The sequence below is a fragment of the Macaca mulatta genome, chromosome 1, assembly GCF_049350105.2.
Source record: "Macaca mulatta isolate MMU2019108-1 chromosome 1, T2T-MMU8v2.0, whole genome shotgun sequence".
Lineage (NCBI taxonomy): Eukaryota > Metazoa > Chordata > Mammalia > Primates > Cercopithecidae > Macaca > Macaca mulatta.
The window spans coordinates 205,910,436-205,929,865 of NC_133406.1; the positions used below are offsets into that span (position 1 = coordinate 205,910,436).

A 19,430-nucleotide genomic window follows, 5' to 3' on the forward strand; every position below is an offset into this window, starting at 1 on the left:
ATTGGTGTAATTCAGCCTGAGCCCAAAGGCCTGAGAATTGAGGCAGACAATGGTATAACTCTCAGTTTGAGGCTGAAGGCTTGAGAACCAGGAGCTCTAACGTCCAAGGGCCGGAGAAGATGGATATCCCAGCTCAAGAAGAAAGCAGCTTTGCCGTGCTCTGCCTTTTTCACTCTATCTGGGACCTCAATGGATTGGATGATGCCTGCTTACACTGATGAGGTTGGATCTGTACTCAGTTTACTGATTCAAATGCTAATATCTTCTGGTAACATCCTCACAGACATACTGAGAAATAATGTTTCACCAGCTATCTGAGTATCTCTTAACCCAGTCAAGTTAACACATAAAAATGAATAATCACATTGTTTCTTGTTTACAGTGCCATGTTTCCTTGTTCAGTGATAGACATTTAACTGTGAGTCATTCATTTTCTTTGGAATTTTATCTGTGGAAATTATTTGAGGCCCGAGACAAAGATTTACATTTGCTTCTGCTGGGCACCTGAGGCACTACCAGTCTGGTACATTTTATACCAAATTATTGGCTTGAGTTTTTCCAGATCCTCTAGGTAGAGTGGATCTGACTGCATATGGTGTGAAATCTAACTTGTAGTAATGGATACTCAGGAGGTAATGCTTCCTTTCTACACTCATTACTACTGCTGAGGATTAAAGCATGCAATTTTCTTACAATTTCCTAGGTTTGGGGATGGGGTGAGTTTTTTCTAGCTCTCCTGTACATTGAGAGTACAGCCCTTTGGGGTTCTAAGCTTATACAGGGGAGTATGTGACCATGTTGGGCAGACTGGGGTTTTATCTTCTATCTCTGGTGCCCTGAGAGATCATGAAAACTGAAGTTAAATTTCATCTGTCAGCAAATGACTCTGTATTAGTTACTAAGTGCCATAATATTGTGGCATAATACCATACCATACCAAAGCTCAGTATCTTAAATTAATGAGTATTCATTATTGCTCAAGAGTCTTCAAATTGGCTCGACGGTTCTTCTCATTCAGCTGGTCTCACTAATGTGTCTGCAGTCAGCTGTGGACAGGTAGATATCTTTGCTGCTCTTGCCTGGGCTCTCTCACATGTTTGGAGATCTGCTGGCTACAGGCTGGTCCATGATGATCTTAGCTGGGACGGTTGTGATGGCACAGCTCTCTTCCACCTTGTCACTCATCCTCCAGCTGTCGCAGGCTTGAGGCTTGTTCTTATAGTGAAGGCAGGAGACCAAAAGAAAGAGTAGAAGTATTCATGTCTCTGAAGGCCTAAGCTTGGAACTGGCACACCATGATTTCTTCCAGATTCCACTGGCGAAAGCAAGTTACAAGTCCACTCAGATTTAAGGGGTGGGAAAGCAGGGTCTGCCGCTTTTTTTTTCCTCCTCAGAGATCCTTGTTCCAAAGAGTCCACCTCTTGATGCAGGGAGCTGCAAAGTCACAGGGCAAAGGAGATGGATTCAGGTGGAGGCAGAGAATTGGTGCTCTTTTTGCAACTCATCTATCACAGCCCCCAAGACTAAAGTTGGCTTCAGTGCTCTGCTTACTTCTCTGGTTCTGCCTTTACCTAGATTTTGGCTGGAGTGATTCTTATTTTCTTGCCAGCACATTGATACATTTAAGAATATTAAAAAATATCATATTTATACATATATATTCTCTTCTTTATTGTGTTTTAATAAAAATTACTTTATTTTTGTTTTGTTTTGTTTTGCTATTTATCATGTTTTCAGTGGGAAGATCAAACAAGGCACCTGTCATACTGTCTGACACTGGGTGAGTCTCTGTCTTTGCACATGTGACTGTCTACCTGAAAGTCTCTCTCCCAATCTTTGAGACTCCACTCAAATGCTGCTTTTGTGCTTTTTTTTTTTTTTTTTTTTGAGATGGAATCTTGCTCTGTCGTCCAGGCTGGAGTGCAGTGGCATTATCTCTGCTCACTGCAAGCTCCACCTCCCAGGTTCACGCCATTCTCCCGCCTCAGCCTCCTGAGTAGCTGGGACTACAGGTGCCCACCACCATGCCCGGCTAATTTTGTTTTTGTATTTTTAGTAGGGACAAGGTTTCACCGTGTTAGCCAGGATGGTCTCGATCTCCTGACCTGGTGATCTGCTTGCCTCCGCCTCCCAAAGTGCTCGGATTATAGGAGTGAGCCACCGCACCCAGCTTTTTGTGCTTCTTTGTCTGTCCTCTTCACCTAGGCAGAGCTAGGCCCAGGGTGAGCCCCTTGTTCAAAAATTATTAACAATTTTAAGACAGTGACAGCAGAATATTCTACTAAGAGTGATGCCCTTCTACATGTGGGGTTCTGTACAACTGCACAGGTCACAATCCCATGAAGCTGGCCCGTATAGTAATTATTGGTTTACATCTCCATTTCCCTTACTAATCACTGGATGGCTATGAGAGAACACTGCCTAAGGTAAGCCTGTCTGATTAATCTGTATGCCCCCAAGAGGCTAGCAAGGTGCCAGGTATAATCAGTAAAGGGTTGTTGAATGAACAAATGAAAATAACATCATGTTCTCAATTCTAAAATGCACCAACTCTGATAGCTTTAACAGAAAGGTAGAAGAGTCATATTAAATGTCCTCGTTTATTATAAGATGCTTTCCAGTTTCAGAATAGTTTACAAAATACAGGTCTTAGAACTGCGAAAACACCGTGGTGCTATTTAGCATCCTCTGTGATGGCTGTTCTTTTTTTTTTTTTTTGAGACGGAGTTCCAGGCTGGAGTGCAATGGCACGATCTCAGCTCACTGCAACCTCTGCCTCCCGGTTTCAAGTGATTCGCCTGCCTCAGCCTCTGAGTAGCTGGGATTACAGGCGCCCGCCACCACACCGGACTAATTTTTGTATTTTGGGTAGAGACAGGGTTTCACCATGTTGGCCAGGCTGATCTCGAACTCCTGACCTCAGGTGATCCGCCTGCCTCAGCCTCCCAAAGTGCTAGGATTACAGGCGTGAGCCACTGCGCCTGGCTGTCGGCTGTTCTTTTTTTTTTTTTAATCTTTAAGACTGAGTCTGGCTCTGTTGCCCAGGCGGCAGTGTGGCACAATCTCAGCTCACTGCAATCTCTGCCTCCCGGGTTCAAGCAATTCTCCTGCCTCAGCCTCCTGAGTAGCTGGGATTACAGGCACGTGCCACTGCACCCGGCTAATTTTTTGTATTTTTAGTAGAGACGGGGTTTTACCATGTTGGCCAGGCTGGTCTTGGACTCCTGACCTCAGGTAATCTGCCTCCCTCGGCCTCCCAAAGTGCTAGGATTACAAGCGTGAGCCACCACGCTAGGCCTGAGGGCTCTTCTTATGCTCCACGGAAAGTGAGATGTTTCCTTCAGTTCTAAAGTAGGTTCCTGGGAACAACTTTCTCTCTTATTTTCTCTGACATCTGCTCTTGACTGAACCCTGGGCTGGAAATGGTCTGCAACCTCAGTTCATGATTGAAGAGACAATCAACTGTTCTTGTGAGCAGCAGGGTAGGTGACCAATCTACTAGTCTCTTACCAGACTTCTAGGTCTCCCTTGGGAGGAGGGCTCTCCAAGCCCCTTATGTTATTTAATGTAATGTGGCATCTTAAAACATCATCTCCCTGAGGAAAAGAGGTCTTGGCTCCCAGTTGTAGCTCTTCTGGGTCTTTAGCTTCTCCGTCCCCTGCCTCGGTTTCCCCCTTTATACAGGGAGGAGAGCCGGTGGCTCCACAAGGAAACAGAGAGCAGGAAGTTGTTGGGGTGCAGGGTGGGGGCCGTTGAATCAGAACAACTCCAAGGTATGTTCCTAGAGAGGTGGACAGTCTCCCAAGCCTCCCAAGCCCACACCTCACCACCCCAAGCTTTCAAGATCGGAAAAGGTAGAGGAGAGAAGAGGGCCCACTGAACCTCCACCCCAACTTTCAGCGCCGGAGGCAGTGTTCCCTCACACGCACCCTGGAAAGCCAGAATCCGGAGCCACCCCTTCCCCCACGTCTTCAGCCCCTCCCCCTGCGGCTTCCCCACCGCGGCCCCCTCCCCCCCCATTACAGCATCGCTCTGGGCGCCAAGACGGATTCAAGCCAGGGGACTGCTGCAGTCAGCTCTCCGCCTCTCGGCTCCCGCAGCCTGTGTCCGGGCTCCGCAGCCTCCAGCTGTGCTTCGAACAGTCCCTTTCCCCCGACCCCGACACCGCCACGGCACAATCCCAGGCTCAGGGCCCACAGGCGGGCGGGCACAGTGGGCACGGGGGGGGGGGGGCCCAGCACAGGCTGCAGGTACAGCGGGGCTCTCCCTCCACACTGGGGATGCCTCGGCTGTACGGACTGTGGGTGGGGGATGCCTGCCAGCGACTCCGAGGCCGGGCACAGCGCCCCATCCTGGCAGGGGCTGGGGCAGAAGAAGGGGGGCCCCCTGACCCCAGGCCAGGAGCTGAGGTCGGGCGGCCGACTGGGAAAGCCCGAAGGAGAGTCTCCTAAGCGGACGGGCCTGGGAGCTGTGTGTGACATTCAGGGCGTGACTGCGCCTCGGCGGGGGGCGAGACCCGGTCAGTGAGGCTAAGCTGGCCCCCGGCCGCCCGCCCGCCCGCCGCCGGGCTTGGGTCCCTGTGCCCAGGTCGGCTGTGCGTGGCCGTGACACTTCGGGTGCCTGTTCCTGGGTCCCCGGGGAGGGGGATCTCATTCCTGCACCTACGCTGGGCGCCCCCAGCACCGTCGCTGAGCGAGGTGGGCGCTCCTCGGGGACCCCGGCGGCCGCCCGCGGGCGGCGACCTCGGCTCTCCTGGGTCCGCGCGGGGGCGAGGAGCTCGGTCCCCCTCCCTCTCCCTCTCCCTCTCCCGGCTCGGTCGCCCTGCGCGGGGGCGGGGGCGGGGGCGGAGCGCGCGGGCGGGATCCCCCCCGCCTCCCCTTCCCGGTCCCCGGGAAATCCAGCCTCCGTGGCTTGGCCGCCTCCCGCTCCCGCGCCCGCTGCCGCTCGGCGCTCGCTCGGGGCTCCGCAGCCGGCGCGGCCCCTCAGCTGGGGGCTCCGCAGTGCCGGGCCCCGGTCCCTGCCCGCCTGCCCAACGCCGCAACGCCCCCGGCCCGGGCCGCTGGCACCATGTAACCCGGCCGTAGCCCGAGCCGGGCCAGGTAAGCCGCGGGGAGGAGTGGGGACGGGGCCGCGCTTGTGGCGCCCTCTGCAGCGCCCCCCAGGCTCGGCCCGGCTGCGGCCCGGGCGCCGCCCACGCCCCGGGCTCCAGCGGCCTCGGCTCCCGGCCCCGGGAGGGGGGAGGGGCTGGGCCTCCTCGGCTGCCCCCGCTCCTGCCCCAGCCTGGCTGCCAGCGGGCCAGACCCGAGGGGCGGGCGGGGACCACGCGGACCGCGGACCCACTCTCCCGGTCAGTGCCGCGGGGGCAGGCCAGCCCCGGCCCAGCCCTCGCCCGGCTGGAGGCTTGGGTCTGGGAGGGAGTAGCCCGCTGGTTGGGGGGGGGAAGTCGTAGTGTTGGGGAGATCCGGAGAGAAGTTTCCTCTGCAGGTGTGTGAATGTGAGTGCGTGTCGCTGTGTGTCTGTGCCGAGTGTGTCACTGTGTGGGTCTGTGGGTGATTGTGTGTGCCGGTGAGTGTATGCCGTGTGTGCGTGTGCCACTGTGGGCGAGAGTGTGTGTGCATGTTAGTGGGTGTATGCAGCGTGAGTGTGGAGGGTGGTACTGTGTATGTATCTGTGGACATGTGAGTGAATGAGTGTGTGTTGTCCCCGTGTGTGTCTCTGTGAGTGTGTGAATGGATGTGTGTGCCGGTGTGACTATCTCTGTGAGTGGGTCCCGGTATCTGCCCTGTGTGACTGTGTGTGTGTGTGTGTGTGTGCGAGTGTGCGCGCGTGCGTTGGCTTTGTGAGAGAGAGTGTATCTGAGCACAGTTAACTCTGAATCACCCACACCTGTGCTTTGTCCCCCCACCGTCCTCCCATTCCTGGTGGGATATAGGACAGGGAGATGAGACTTTTCCGAGGTCAGATCATCCCCCCTTCTCTGGGGACCCCTGACCCTTCATTCAGGCAAGAGCTATGTGGCACTCCCCATCTTAGTCTCTACCTTCACCTACCTCAGGGGGTGCCCTCTGGGATGTTGTTGGTCATGTCCTTCCTGCATGCTGAGGTCCCTGGTGGGTGGGAGGGGGGATCTGGGGTGAGCTGGAGTATGTGCCTGTGTGTGCTGCTTCTCCTTTTGGGGGCCTGGGAACTTGTGTCATCTCAATAATGCTTCATCGAGGGCCTTTTAGAGCTAGGAGATGAGGAGGCCAGGTGGAAGCGTCTGCCCTGTTAGTCATCAGAGCAGGTGGCGCTCTCCCAGACTTCCAAGTCCCAAGCCTTCAAGTTCTGGGTCATTGGTTCAGTCCACTGGCTCCGGGTGGGTCTGTACTAAGCTCTTTGAAGTAATAATAATAAAATAATGCCCTCATATTAGTTCAGGGCTTTTGAAAATGCTGCCCTCTGAACTCTTCTTATTTCCCCAACAGCCTTGGGAAGCAAGCAGGACAGGTATCACGTTAAGCCATATGAAATTGCCAATATTCAACTGTTTTTATTTAACCTACAAAAACAGCAATTTCACATGGTTCAACCAAATATAATGCCGATTTACAGATGAGGATGTTGAGGCTTGAGAAATGAATTGCATTTCCCACAACCACACACTGCTAGTCAGTGGTACAGAAAGACTTCAGCCCAGGTCTTTCAGTGACCCAAAGCACTGGGCTGGGCCAAGGTTAGAGAGTGGTACTTCCTGGTGTGCTCTCTCTGACCCTGGGGGCACTGCCCTCTACCTCTGCGCAGCATTCCCTGAATGCTGGGGCTACTTCTGCACCCAGCTGCCAATGCCTAAAAGAGAGAGGGGGGGAAAAGAGAGGAGGGAGGGGAGGGAGAGGCTTCGTGAGCTGGCAGTGAATCAGGGTCTAAAAAGGGAGCTGGGAGGGCTAGGGTGGCAGGTGTTTCTAAAAGGAACATGAACATAGGATGAACGGCCTCACATACAGCCCCCGCATCTCCCACCCGCCACTGCCCCACTGATCTGGCAGGCAGGGCCCACTGAATTTTGTGCCAGGGGGCTCACATCCAAGGAGTGAGCTTGTATGTAGCTGTAGAATGATGGCCAGGAGAGGAACCTTAGAATTGACTTGGTCCAATGTCTTCATTACAAACTGGGGACTCTGAAGCCCTGAGAAGGGAGCGGATTTGCCCAAGGTCACACAACAAATTTGTGGGTTCCTAGGCTAATCTTAGACCAGGAACTTTGCAATCCTCCATGTTGCCTTCTATTCCTGAACTCTCCCCACCCCCATCAGAGCTGAGTACAGGGGATTTTTGGAAAAGAAATGAAGACTCAAAAAGCCTAAGGCTGTACATCTTTCAACTTGGGACTCCTTGCCAAAGAGAGGGCGCTACAGATGTCGCTGGGGATGGGGATTCCTAGCCACACCCACCACCGAGGTAGGCCATGGGCTTGTCTTGTCTTGATTCCTGGCTACAGGCCAGACTCCCAGACTTTCTCGTGTTAGTACCTGCTTTCAGCGGCTGCCTGACACCTAACATCATCTCTTCCAGCTGATGTTGGGGCTCGAGCAGGCTAAGCTCGTTTTCCTTCATCCTCCCCAATTTCCAATGCATTTTGCCTCTAGCTGGATGGACTATTCCTTACCTTATTGGGTTCCTAATGAATAGAGAAACTTCTGGGGCTTGTCTGATTTAGGAAGGGTCTGTAGTTACCCCTAAACCCTTTCTAATGAAATCTTCCAGGAGTCTAGGACAAATGATAAAGGGATTGCCCCCATATTACAGGTGGGGAGACTGAAATTCAGCAAGGGGCCCCGTATTTGGTTGCTTTTTAGTTTTTTGGGGGTGAGGTGGTGAAGGGAGCAAATGATGATAAAAACTTTTCCCTAGAGGAGCTTCCAAAGACCCCTTCTGGTCTTACCATCCCCATGGTCAGGAAACCTTCCCAGATTCTGATTTCATTCCCACTTGGTAGAGTCAAAGCTTTGTCACTCAGTGGGGGTTGGAAGAACAGCTGTGTACCCTCCACTATGCAAGCATTATGTCTTGATTTCCTCTTTATCCACCCCGCCCCTCCCCAGTCTGAAGGCTGCTGGCTCAGCGGGCCTCCTGCCGTCTGGGGAGTCTGGGTTTGAGCTGGGGTGAGGCAGTGGCACCATCGTTATGGTAACGAGCTGCCAGCTCATCGTTGCTAATAACTTGTCAGGCCCCTGGGCTCTATGCAGCATCTCTTCCTACCAGCCCTTCTTCCCATGTCACAGACAGAAAAAGTGAGGCTTTGAGGGAGGGGTCTGGGAATAAGGGAGTCTGGAGAAGTGGGTGGCCTTGTCCCTGGGACTGTAGCTGCGGGGAGGCTCCTTGGAAGCTGGTTTACACATATGGTTACATAGGCTTGTATATGATTGCGTGCGCTGTTAACATGTGAAAACACTCAGAACATGCTTGTATAAACTTATACATGCTAGCTGACATGTTCATGTGTTTTTACACAGCAGCCCACAGGCAAACATGCTTCCAAGCTTCAGAACATGCTTGTGCCTGAATACTGTCTCTACCATCTGCACATAAGGCACCCAAGAAATCTGGGTTTGTGGGGGTGTCCAGGTATGTGGGTGGGGATCTGATCTTTTTCTGATGCAGCTTCAAAGTGTCTTGTTAACAAAGGGACAGAATGGTCCCAGGGTTCCTTCTTCTTCCTTCCAGTCAAGAGCTCAGAGTGGAAGTGGGCTGGGGATGGTGTCGGGGACCCAAGCTCCTAGCTCCCAAAGGTCCCTGCTTCTATGCCCTTTGAGCTCAGGTAGTCTCTGCCCCCCTCACTCTCTGTTCTTTCTCATCCTCTCCTCTTCCTGTGTGTAAATATTAAAGAGCTGAGCCTGCAGGGCTGATGTAGACATGGGGAGAGAATGCAATTAAAAAGGATTCCCTCGCCCCCATCTCGACACCCCCGCCCCGCAGTCCCTCGCTCCTGCTTCTTCCCCTCTCCCCTCTCCCCTCCCCTCACTCAGTGCTTCCACATGTCTCTCCTCCCCCCAGTCCAGATGGGAGCTGGCTCCTTCAGAAAGGGGGCTCAGAACAGGGTTTGGGGAGCTACCTCTCTCTGCCTCCCCCCACCACATCTGTCTGCAGGGCTGGAAGCCCCCACGTGAGTATTTCTTTTATTTTTGGGGTGGTGATTAAGAAGGAAAGTGGTTTTTAGAACCAGCTGTGAGTGGCGTTGAGAGGCTCTGGGCTGAAGGAAGGTGGGTGGGGTCCTCTCTCAAGGCTCGCTCAGGGAAGCCCCATGTCTGGGTTTCTTTTCTCTCTTGGGACATAGAGGGAAGGTGGGGGGGATTGTCAGGTGCCCCCGGTGGATGGGAGCGACAGTGGGAGGGGCAGGGGAGAGGGTCTTCTGTTCTAAAGAGGGTGTGTGGTGGGGTAAGCCTGTTCCTTCCTGGCAGCCTGGGTTTCTGAATACCGGGGCCGGGAATGTCGCTGGGAACTGTCCCGGGTGCTGAATGGGACTCGGCGGGGATTTGCTCCTTCGGAGCTGTCCTGAGTGCTGAATGAGGCTTCGTTTGGTCCCGATGGTGGAAAGGCGGTGGGCAGTGGGAAGGGCTCACTAGAAAAATTCTCCCAGATGACCCACTTTCCAAGGGCACAGTCCCTGGATGGAAATATGTATTTGGGGTTCTTCCTATGTTTTAGGTCTCACAGTTGTTAGTGGTATTTAGGAACCCTTCCGCCAAGGGGCCCCTCTCCCCTTTTGCTGTTTCAGTTCCTCCTCTCCCTTCCAAAACCATCCTACTGTTATTATTGGGGTAGAGTTGGAGAATGATTTTGTGCCTGTGAGATCTCATCTCCTGGGAACGTTTTTTAGCGCAACAAGCTCAGAGATATTGATACCAGCCTTTCACCTACTGGGGCCCAGAAATTCAGGCTCAAGGTGCTTCTGGATTAAGAGAACTTGGGTCTTTCTGCTTAGGTGTGGGGTGGTTACAGCTCAGAAGTTCAGGATCACTTGATTGACCGCTTGATATTCCCTTGGCCACCATACTTTGGGATTTGGGACAGGGGACACTGAAATATTCTGCAAGCCTGTCTTGTGTTCTGTCCATTTCCAAACCTAGCTCAGAGCAGCATTTGGGAGATACTTTTTGTTGGGGAGGAAGATTTTTAAGCAAAAGATTCAAGGAGTGGGTGGGGTTGTTCAGTGCCATGGAGAAGAGAAGGAGGAGGCTACTGGAGACAGGGCAGTGGGAAAAGAGGAAGATCTGGGGGAGTAAAAAATATTCAAATGGAGGGATGAGGTCTGGATCTCAGTCTTTAGTTCTCTTGGATATCTTTCTCCTTATTACTTAGAGTCAGGGTCATTTCAAGTATCTGTATCTTATGCACTGTCTTTGTAACCGTGAAGGGAATAGAGCAAGGAGTTATTTCTCAAGGTCCCTTCCCTTGTCATCCCAGGGGGATGAGAGTCAAATGTCAGGACATGCAGATGAGTCTGTAGGGGAATAACAGGCAGGAAGAGTTGATGGTGGCTTCACCTCCCATCCCCAAGAGTACAATCAAATATTCAAATGGGATCCTCCCTGTGAGGAGAGGAAGGAGACAGTTTCCAGATAATACTGGGCAAAAATTGGGTGTGGCAGAGAGTTCAAGAAAAGGGAGAGGAATCTAGGGACCTCAAACTGAACCAGTTGATCCTTTCCCAGATGTGACTTGTAGTTCATAAGGAGCCCCTCACCCATCATGTTTTTGATGTAACTCATCAAGATGATTCCTGCCTTCTCTAGCTGCTTGGGAGGAGCTGAGTTTTCCTCTGCTGTGGGTGCTGGGAGGTGGTGGGTGTGGGTGTGGGTGCCTGTTTGGGGAGGGGAGGTGTTTGTGCTCCACTCAGCTCCCTTGGTTACATAACAGCTTTGATAAGACTTTACTTTGGAGCTGCTGCTCCTGCCTGAAGCAGTCACCCCTCCACCCCCACATGAAATGCTAGATGTCCACCCCCTTTTCCCTGGCCCCTTGGAGAGTCCTGCTCTTCCTGATCCACTGTTCCAGCAGCTGCTTCCCTGCCAGGAGGTGTCTGCAGCTTGCCTCTCTGCTCCCTTCCCAGCTTCTGTTTTTAAAATACTTGCTTCTTTTGTTATTTGAGCCCAGGTCACCCCCTTTACATTTTTAAGCCCCCTGGTCTAACCTCTCCCTTGGCAGGGCCCACAGGCTGGGAAGGGAGGGGTTCACTCATCATGAAGTTGCCCTCTAGGGAAGAAAAGGGGTGTCCTAGGAGGTTTCAGTGCCCACAGTTAATTTCCTTACTGTTTCTTCCTCTGCCCCAATAACTGTTTTGGAGTTTGAGAGTGTTAGACTTTTACCCAGAGGTACTGGGAGGAAGGCCTTTGGCCTTGATACTTTCTCTTTCTTTTCTTTCATTCTTTCTTTTTTAGAGTTAAGGGGTTGTGTATACGGGGGGATTGTCTCCTGGGTTTGAAGAGGTACACCTACTTTATTGTTACTCCTACCAAGGTTGTCTGAGGAAATATTCGTTTCTCTAGGCATGGGATGAGGGCATAACAGAGCCCTTTTTAAAAAAGTGACGTTTCTTTTCCCCCTGAGAGTGGGTGGGAATGGGATGTGTCCAGGAGTGGGTATATCTCATTGATAACAGGAACAACTTTCCAAATAGAGAAGTGGGAGACTAGCAAGAGGAGAGAGCAAACGCAAACTTGTGATGTACTTGGAAAGAATACGAACTTTGTGGACAGGATAGAAGCCAGGGGAGAGGCTGGATATCTCTGCAAGATCTGGGACTCCATGGACATGCATGTGTATTTCTGCCTGTGAGTGGGTATATGACTGTGTATATGTCCATAAGTATGTGTAAGTATGCTGTGTATATGTGTATAAGCACATTTATTTGTATAAGTGTGAATGTGTGTATATATATGTATGACTGTATGTATGCATTCATGTATATATGTGAATGAGAAGGAAATTACTGAATTAAACTAGTGTGTGTGTCTGTGTGTGTGTGTGGTGTGCTTATCCAGTAATGCATGTGTGTGAGTGTAAGCATGCATGTGAGCATGTATGTGGGGCATGCATATACATACCGTATCAACCACATATGAATATATGTACACAAGTTGAGCCAAACCTGTGAATAAATGTGAGAAAGAGAGAGAGAGACCAATTCTGACTGAATGTTGGGCTACCCAAAAGTGTCTTCCCATTACCTTGAACTTGATCACCCTGCTACTTGTAGCTCTTCTCCAGAAAGTAGGCTCTCTGAGGTCTCTCAAATTCTCATGTCCTTGGGAGCCAGCTTTTCTCCATCATATGAAAGGAGTTTGCAGAGGGAAAACCTATAAGGCCTTGGGGATAGCCGAGTAAGAAATCCAGGCTTCAGGCTGTTCAGATGCTGTGGTGCTCAGAGCTGTCTGTGGGGAAAGCGGATGGGAACTTAAATATTAACATTGCTACAGAGGTTTCAAAATCCAACAAGTTGGGCCTAGTGGATGAAAGGGATAGTGAGCAAGAGGGGAGCCCAAGTGCGTGCATAAGCCTCACACATACAACACGTAGCAATACACGTGTACAGGTACATGAGCATATTACTTCTCTGTGCCATAATAGGGATATATCAACATAGGTGCACTTTCTAACATGTCCATCCATTAACAAATCTACAGGAGTGTCTATACCAACATGGGGATTTGTCAGCATGCACATACATGCTAACACATATACATGTGAACAGAATATACAGAAATATGTGGGCATATGCTAACATTTGTCTGATTACAACCCATGGCCATACATTTGTGCATCTCACTCATCCAGGTTAACAATAGCTTGCAAACATATCCTTCCCCATCACATGTGCCTCACCCAGTGCATCCATTCATTCAACCAGTGGTTATTTTATGCCTCTAATGTGCCACATGCTGTGTTGGGCACTAGGGATGGTCCCTGACCTCGGATAACTTGCAATCTTGGGAGGATAAAGGACCTGGAACCAAATAAGGAGAGTGTTAAGGAGGGTAGGTACACTTAAGTGTTCATTGGAGGGATTGGGGACCTAAAGAGAGGTAGGTTGGCTCTGGAGTGGGGAAGGGAAAGGTTTGGTAAAGGATCCATAGAAGGGGAGGCTTTTGAGTTGAGGCTTAAAAGTTGAACAGGTGCTTACCAGGTGAGCAACTGTGGGAACGGGTATTTCAGTGACAGGAAATATTCCAGATGGTCTTCCCACTTCCACCCTTGCCAGCCCCACCTCCAAAGACTCTTCCCCAAAAAGCAGCCGGAGTAAAATGAGATCTTTCCTTTCCAGTTGCTTTCCATCTCACTCAGAGTGAAATCCAAAGTGTAGTGCATCCTGAGCAACATGAGTGCTATGTGTGCAAAGCCCCCTATTACCTCCTGGATCTCAGGGGCCACTCCTACGTGGGCTTCTTTTCTGTTCCATAAAAAGCACAGTTCCATGTGGAGGCAATCGCCCTTGCTTTTCCCCTCAGCCTGAAATGCTCTTCCCCCAGATATGCAGGCAACTCACTTCCTCACTGTATTCAAGTCTTTGCTCAAAAGTCACGTATTTGGAAAGACCTCCCCAATAGTCTATCTTAAATAGCCCATTGTCATTCTATCTCCTCACTCCATTATTATTATTATTATTTATCTCAGTACTTGCCACCACCATTATTTTATATATTTGCTTATCATCCCTCTTTTTCCACTAGAATATAAACTTCATGAACACAGGAGCTTCATCTGTTTTGTTCATTGCTGTATCTACCGTGTCCAGAAGAGTATTCAGCTTGGAGTAGGCACTCGATACATATTTGTTGAATAAAGAAATTTTACATGGTTGGCAGCCAGTGAGGAGAAAGGATCAAGGTGGAGCAAGACGCAAGGCCGGGAGACCAGTTAGGAACCTGTTGTCATAGCTTTGGTGAGCAATTAGGATGAGAGTGGCCTGACCTAGAACACCAGCAGTGGGGGTGGAGAAAAGGAGACACAATCTACAAACACATGCATGCACAAATATACATGCATGTGCTTGTACTTTAATCACATCTGCTGTTTTAGTAGGGGAAGGCTAAGGAAGAAAGTAAAAGTGTCTTTATGTGTATGTGTGGTATGTATGTCATGAACACCTCATGACAGGCTGGACACCCTCCAGCTAATGCTGACTGCAGTTCTCCCTTCCTTTGGATCTTGTCACCAATATCCCATGTATGTTAATTCTGGCCAGCCAGGCTGCAGAGGCCTGCCACGCAGGGGTCTCTGTGGTTCCACCCTGTCAGTGATGCAGGGCTCCTGCCGTAGGGAACAGGAGTCGGGAGCTGGGTCTTGAACAAAGGGAATAGTCTTAGGAGGTCAGAGCCACAGATAGAGACTTAGAGACACTTGGAGAGAGGCACGTGGACTGTGAGAGGAGTAGAGAGAAGGGGAATGGCTGCGGAGAGCTCAGAGATGGAAAGCTCAGGCATGGCCCAGACTTCCTGAAGCCAGATATGGTAGGGGCGGGACAGCATCCTCAGGCAGCTTCTAATGCCTGGCCCCAACCTCTTCCCTTCTTCCCTTCTTCTCCTGCTCCACTCTTGGTCCTCTACCCTGGTGGTGTGGATGCCTTAGCCAAGTATGGACTTAGGAATGATTTGTCCCCAGGGTTGTGATGTGAATTCAGGTATACAGGGAGACCTAGAGGAAGGGATCCCCATTTCTATAAGACATTTTGTGATCTGGCAATAGGGGAGGAATTTCTCTGAGTGTCTCAACTTTGGTTGTTTCCTTTCCTTTCCTTTTTTTTTTTTTTAGATGGAGTCTCGCTCTGTCACCCAGGCTGGGATGCAGTGGCATGATCTCAGCTCACTGCAACCTCTGCCGCCTGGGTTCCAGCGATTCCCCTGCCTCAGCTTCCTGAGTAGCTGGGATTACAGGCATGTGCCACCACACCCGACTAATTTTTGTATTTTTAGTAGAGATGGGGGTTTCACCATGTTGGCCAGGCTGGTCTCAAACTCCTGACCTCAAGTGATCCGCCCACCTCGGCCTCCCAAAGTGCTGGGATTACAGGCGTGAGTCACTGAGCCCAGCCTGGTTGTTTTCCTTTCTCCCAAGAGAGCATGGAGAATTGAGCTTGTGTGGCAAAATGAGCAACTGAGGTTAAACCTCAGGCAGGACCAATCAGCTGCTAGCATGAAGAGACTAAGACATAGTATGTGGGGAAAGCTGGGAGGATAGCTGCTAAGAAAAGGAGGAAGTGGGAGTTGGGGGTCTGCCCCACCCCATGCCACTCCAGGGACCTCTGGTGGAGGGGAGTGGTCAAGGCCTAAGATCCTCTTTGGCACTTCCTTCCCCAGACCTGCAAGCACGGGGCTGGGTTGCTTCATGACTGAGAGGCCAGTGATAGAGCCCCTTCCAGGCTCTAGGGGTGTAGGGGGGCCTCTTGCCTCTCTCTTCTCTCATCTGGGCTAGGGGCCAGGGTGCTGCAGCCGCTCCCCTCCCACCTGGGCTGTAAGCATGGGGGTTGGGCCGAAGCAGCCGCCAGAGCCGCCCACCTGCCCGCGGTGTCATGGCAACGACTCTGCCCACGTGGACGATGAGGAAAGGGAGGAGAAGAGAGGAGAGGAGGTTTCACAGCAGACACGGGGATGGGAGGGGTTCCTCAGGGTCCTGCGTGCGGAGCCCCCACCCCTCTAGCTTGGCCCCGGCCCTAGCTCCTTTCACCCCAGATCCCTGGGGCAGGGTGGGGCTGGTGTTCCAGCCCTGGCCTCGGAGTGTGCATGTCCTTGGATGTCCTGAGTAATGATGACCTTGGCTTCCCGCACTGTGGGGTCCTGGCCAGGGTCTAGGGTATATGGGGCTTTGGCATGTTCAGGCGTCTCCCTCTCTCCTTACCTCACAAGTCGGGGATGGTGCCTGGGGCTGAGGGGATAAGAGCCCGACCTACTTCTCCATTTTCTCACTATTTTTCAAAAGGAAAATGACCCACTTTTCAGCCAATCGGACTGGGGCCTGTTCCCCGGCTGATTTCCTGAGCCCCCCTGCCCGGGCCTCTGCCCCATCCTCAGCCTATTAGCCACGTGCTGGACCCACTTCCTAAGGGCAGCAGGTGAACCTGTGTGGAGGGGTCCTCCCTTGCCATCTGCACCAGGCTGAGTTTGTTCTCAGGGGGGCAGGGGTGGGCCAAGGCCTGGCTGAGACCACATCAGCTCTGCATTGAGCAGACCCCTTGTCTGCCTCCACCCTGGGCGCTCTGAGGGTCCTGCTTGCCATCCCCATAGACCCCCAGGACACCCCTCTAGGCGAGGCAGGAAGGGCTCCGGAAGGGTGGAAGGAGGATTCTGCCCCTCCTCTCTCCCTGTGTCAGTGGATGGTGGCAGGCCGTCTTCCCAAGCTGCTTCATTTCCATGTGGAAAGGGAGCCTGTGGCACTGGAGAACCATGCCTGCCTGTCTGTCTATCTGTCTGTATGCCTGGCTGGCAGAGTTCCTCTGAGAGACCCCCCAGAGGGTTCTGCCTGTGCCTCATTTCCCAAGCCCCTCCTTTTCTCTAGGATATTGGTCTGGGCCTCCGAGCCCCCTCCCTCCCTCAGCTATATTGGCCTGGGCTGGCTTGGGGGGTGATTAGGGATTTAATTATTTAGTTTCTCCAGCTCAGTAGATTAATTCCATCCATCACAGGCAGGCTGAGCCTTCTTCCCCTCTCTGGACGGCCTGGTCAACCCCAGAGAGAAGGAGCATCATGGCTCACCTGGGTGTAGTACTGGATCTGGGAACAATGGATAAAGTTCTTGTTTGGGGAGGATTTGGTGAGTGATCCTGAGCGGATATGGGTGCCTAAGTGCTGTGAAATGGTCATGTATTTCTGTCATATGGGGATAAACATGTGGACACGTATTTAAGGTTTTGTATCTGTGCAGCTTCTATGCACACAAGCATCAAAGTCTATTAGATGGATAGGCGTGGTGGCTCAAGCCTATAATCCCAGCACTTTGGGAGGTCGAGGCAGGAGGACCTCTTGAGCCCAGGAGTTCAAGACCAGCCATGGCAACATAGTGACACTATCTCTACAAAAAAATAAAAAATTAGCCAGGCACGGTGGTACATGCCTGTAGTCCCAGGTGCTCGGGAGGCTGAGGCAGGAGGATTGTTTGAGCCTGGGAGGTCAAGGCTGCAGTGAGCCGTGATAGTGCCACTGCACTCCAGTCTGGGTGACAGAGCAAAATCCTATCTGGGAAAAAAAAAAAAAGGAAAAAGGATCTATCAGAGGGAAATGCACGTGAGGTGTATGAACCCTCTCAGGAACAAGTTTGTGTGGATCTGTGTATAGTGCGTGACAGTGACTATATAGATGAGGTCAGGTGCTGTGTAAGTTGTGTGTGGATGACTGTGTGGCTGTGTAATTTGCCTCTGGCTGAACACCTGTTAATTTGTGAATGAGCAGTCTTGGGGCCGTGTATAGCTGTGTCTGAGGAAACTGACAGAGATGGAAGGTTTCCCGGGGCTGAGTGATGAGAAAGGGCACACTGGGGTCCACCTATTGGCCTCCTCAGACTAGTTTGGTCAGGGAGACATGCTACTTTAAAGGCGCTCTGAGGTTGAGCGCGGTGGCTCACGCCTGTAATCCCAGCACTTTGGGAAGCTGAGGCCGGCAGATCACGAGGTCAGGGAGACCGAGACCATCCTGGCCAACATGATGAAACCCTGTCTCTACTAAACTACAAAAAAGAATTAGCCAGTCCTGGTGGCACCAGCCTGTAGTCCCAGCTACTCAGGAAGCTGAGGCAGGGGAATCGCTTGAACCTGGGAGGCAGAGGTTGCAGTGAGCCAAGATCGCGCCAGTGCACTCCAGCCTGGTGACAGAGCGAGACTCTGTCTCTAAATAAATAAATAAATACATAAATAAAATAAACTTTAAATGAAAGTGTTCGTTCAGCCTGGGTCTTGGTCAGGCCTGGACCCAGACTGAGATTCAAATCCTTCTTCCACCATCTGTATGACCTTGGGAAATTTTCTTTACATTTATAAGCTTCAGTTTCCTCACCTATAAAATGGGAGTAATGATAGTGTCTACTGCAAAGGATAGTTGTGAGGATTATACGAAGAAAAACATCTAAAGCACTTAACGCTGGGTCTGGACAATTGTAGGTATTCAGGAGCCTAACCTTAGACTTCAGAGTTGAAAGGCACCAGAGGTTGTCTGGTCTGAAATGTATTCAATGTGTTCAGTGCTTGAATGCACACTGTACCATCCTGCAAAGCGGTCCTCTGCTTGCATGCCTCCCCAGACAGGACACTCCCAGCTCTTTAGGAAAGCCACATCACGTTGGAGGAATTCTATCTGCTGGGAAGTTCTGGTCCAGCTGCAGGGAGTCATTGCCTTCCTTTCCCCTCTGTTTCTCCCCGTTTCGCTATGCCTCAGCTGTGGGGCACTCCTTGATGGCTCAGTTGCTGACCCTGAACTCACTGAGCACCTCCTGTATGCCATGTCTGTCCATGTAGCGATAGATCCCCTGAATCCTGGCCTTCAAGGAACTCACAGCTTACAAACAACTCTTTACCCCACTGCGGGGAAGGAATAGAGGTATGAGACCCAAGAGGAGCTGGCAATTGTGTCCTGGGATTGATGGGAGGGCACTTGTAGGGGAGGCCTCTTGGAAGAGCGTACACCTGCGTGGCAGCGGAGGGTTTAAGGTTGGGAGGACAGGGGTTTTGCAGTCTGTGCTGCCTTTTCTTTCTGTGTGCTCTCATGCTGTGTCTCTCAGCTCCTGGCTGTCTTCTGTGAAACCCAGAGAGAGCAAAGGTATAGACATCCCTGAAGCTGGGGCAGGGTCAGGCGGGGTTTCAGGCAGAGCTGAGGAGTGGGAGGTGCCATGACGTGAACCTGGCAGTCAGCCAACCAGCCAGCCTTCGTGGTTGGCTTCCTGCGGTTGACTCTTCTGTGGGAAAGGCCCAGAAAGAGGGCTCAGGCCCTGTTGCTAGAAGCCCCTGTCCCAGCTCACACAGAGAGCTTACAGGACAATGTGCTAATCCAGGAGGCAGTCCCAAGCTCTGGACACAAAGAGGGGACCAGATGCCTGGGCCAGAGAGTAGGAAAGGTCATCAGTGTGGCCAGGCTGAGAAACTCCTGCCCAGTGGACCCCTGCCATGGGCTTGGACTCCTATCTGCTATTCTTTGATGGCCCTAGTAGGCTCAGGTGTGGAGCATCCTGGAGGCTAGGGTAGCAGCAGCCCAAATCACATGCAAATGAAAGAAGGTGCTTTAGTGCTAAAGTCAAAAGAAGCCAACATAGGGAGATATATGTGCAGTTGCGTTGGATAGGTCAGCTTAGTTACTCATTGCCACAAGCTAAGGAGGTAGGTATTGTGATCCCATTTTACAGATGAGAAAACTGAGGCTCAGGCAGATAACACAAATTGCTCATGGTCATAAAGATAGGTTGTGACATAATGGATGGAG

At 51.5% G+C, this 19,430-nt stretch overlaps 1 protein-coding gene across 1 annotated transcript in view; it reads left to right on the forward strand.

Annotated features, from left to right (window-relative positions):
- The first annotated feature begins 4,906 nt into the window (after window positions 1–4,906).
- The window catches only part of DLGAP3 (DLG associated protein 3), a 64,434-nt gene continuing 49,910 nt past the window's right edge, over window positions 4,907–19,430 (forward strand). Inside the window, exon 1 of the mRNA XM_015134943.3 lies at window positions 4,907–5,099. The gene's annotated coding sequence lies outside the window, so the exon portion shown is untranslated. The remainder of the gene's footprint in view (window positions 5,100–19,430) is intronic.